At 46.1% G+C, this 2,778-nt stretch overlaps 1 pseudogene; it reads right to left on the reverse strand.

Annotated features, from left to right (window-relative positions):
• Positions 1–549: 549 nt before the first annotated feature.
• LOC107184276 lies at positions 550–1,292 on the reverse strand (annotated as a pseudogene).
• Between the last annotated feature and the right edge of the window lie 1,486 nt (positions 1,293–2,778).

A 2,778-nucleotide genomic window follows, 5' to 3' on the forward strand; every position in this document is an offset into this window, starting at 1 on the left:
TCTCCCTCTTCTTCTACCTCTGTAACTTTCTAAATAAATTTCCCCTTGTAATTTGAGTCCTTGGCTCTGAATTCTTTCAAGCCAAACTCGAGTACCGAGGTTACTGAATGCACTTCCTTTCTTGCATCCTCCACACTTGGTTGCTGCTGCCGGCTCTGGACAAGCCCTTCTTCCCATCAGGCATACAGCACATCTCTCTCTGAGTCCTGCTCTGCTTTTGTTCTTTACTCTAAACCAGCGGTTCTCAACCTGTGGGTCGCGACCCTTTCACAGGGGTCGCCTAAGACCATCGGAAAACACATATATAATTACATATTGTTTTTGTGATTAATCACTATGCTTTAATTATGTTCAATTTGTAACAATGAAATTGGGGGTCACCACAACATGAGGAACTGTATTAAAGGGTCGCGGCATTAGGAAGGTTGAGAACCTTCCTCCCATGACCAGGCTTATCTCAAAATACTGTTTCATTATATTGGAATTCAGCTTCAAATGCCATAGCTTATTGGTCCAGTTTCCTGAGTTCCTGCTCTCTCACTGTGTCAGTTAACACCACCCGCACCCTAGTGTTGGCCCCAGAATACCTGTGTGCAGGCTTCTTCCCCGAGGCCGAGCCCTTCCGGGTGGAGACAGTTTAGAATCAGAAGAGTTGGCCCTCTGTTTCCTCCTCGGCGGAGACAGTTTGGAATCAGAGCTCTGGTGTCTCGTATTCCGTGGAGGTGACAGATCTGAATCAGAGTTTTTCCGACCACCACTTGCGTAGGAAGAGGAGTCCAACGTGTGGCTCTGATGTCTTCTAGGTGAAGAGTTTGTATGAAATTTCCCATAACTGGTAAAGAGCCTTATTTCCTAAATGGGATCTTGCCTGCTTTCTTTCATGGCAGAGAGAGGGCCGAGTCATACTCACATTTGCCATTCTTCAGGATGGAGGGGTGAGAGGGTCCTGGCCCCTTCTGATGTGGAGAAGTTTGGCTAGAGGCTCTTGCTGGGGCTTTACTGGTTTGGGTTCTGGCCAGTGAGTGAGGACCACTAGGATCCAAATCGGGGGAGTCATGTCCAGCCCTCCTGAGTTTCCATGTGTCGAAGAAGTCAAGAGTCCTTCTCAGTTGAGATGTGTCAGGGGATCTGTTCCAAGCCCTTCGGTGGGGAGAGACGTCTGAGGACCTGTACTGTGCCTTCGTCGGAGGAAATGAATCTGGGGAGTCATGACTGAAATGTCTGTGTGAAGGTAGATCCTCACTGTGGCCTCCCAGAAGCTTCCATTTGGTACTGGAATGAAAGGTTTCCATCTGCTTTACATAGTCTGATTGCTCATCCACACATTCAGCCAGTATCTTCAATCTACCTTGTCCTCTCTGGAAGGCGTACCAGGCACCGCTGCTCTCTCTCTCTGGGCCCAGTTATGTCTTACCAGGGCAGTGAGCACTCCCACAACTGAGTGCCCCAGTGCCAGCATGGCCTTCCACAAATCCAGCCTCTGCCCTGGCCCCCAGGTCTGCAAAGTCCTTTCGAAGGGTCTATCGGGGTCCTTTCCTGCCTCCCCAGGATGACTAATGGCCCTTTAAAAATACGTATTTTTATTGATTTCAGAGGAAGGGAGAGGGAGAGAGAGAGAAACATCACTGACAAGAGAGCATCATTGATTGGCCACCTCCTGCATGCCCCCCTACTCAGAATTGAGCCCACAACCCAGGCATGTACCGTGATGAGGAATTGAACTTGACTTCCTGGTTCATAGGTCACCCTCAACCACTGAGCCACACCGTCCTGGCTAAAACTACCTTCCTCAGTAGAATGTGAGCATCCTGAAGGTTGGAACCGTGTCTTTCTCAGTGCCCCAGGCACCAAGAAAGTGCTCAATAAACGTTTGTAGAAAGAAGAAAGGAAAGAGGGCTCATGGGGAACCCTTTGAGCTTCCTGTGTTGTCATACTCCACTGAAACCACATGTCACCCTGCTCAGCTAACTGCTTAGAAGAGTGATGGGAACCTATGACATGTGTGTCAGAGGTGACACGCGAACTCGTTTTTTTGGTTGATTTTTCTTTGTTAAATGGCATTTAAATATCCTATCTAATAATAGACAAACATAGTAATTGACTGTGCCTGAGCTTCTAGTATAAAATAAATATCAAAAATATAAATCTTTGTTTTACTATGGTTGCAAATATCAAAAAATTTATATATGTGACACGGCACCGGAGTTAAGTTAGGCTTTTTCAAAATGCTGACACGCCGAGCTCAAAAGGTTCACCATCACTGGCTTAGACTGTAAAAAGGTCACCCCAGTTGAGAGGTCATGGTTTAGCGTCTACTCTACTCCTCCATTTGGGGGGAATCCCTTAGTGGTAAGACCAGCTTCATATCATGTGACCTGTGCAGTCTCACAGGACCCACAGTGAGAGGGTCCCCACACTTGCATTAATGTTCTATCGCTGTGTTAAAACTCTTAATACATTTTTAATGAGGGATCCACCCCACACTTTTCTTTTTGCACTTAGCCTTGCAAATTATGTAGCTGCTCCTGACTGGTGGGTGTGGAAATCATGAAGGCTGGGGCTCAAATCTTCCTACTTTTCACCCCCTGGGAACAAGACAAAGATCAAGTCCTTGTCCTCTGAAGTCTATATTTACCAAGCATTCATTATCTGAAGGCTGACTGAATACTTTTTGTATATCTCTCTGCTGTTATTTTTGCTTTTTGCATATCTGATGCTATTTTTCAAAGCTATGTAGTCATTGATGAATTTAAGAAAATACACACTTATTTGAAAGAG

Source organism: Myotis davidii, unplaced genomic scaffold (assembly GCF_000327345.1).
Source record: "Myotis davidii unplaced genomic scaffold, ASM32734v1 scaffold743, whole genome shotgun sequence".
Lineage (NCBI taxonomy): Eukaryota > Metazoa > Chordata > Mammalia > Chiroptera > Vespertilionidae > Myotis > Myotis davidii.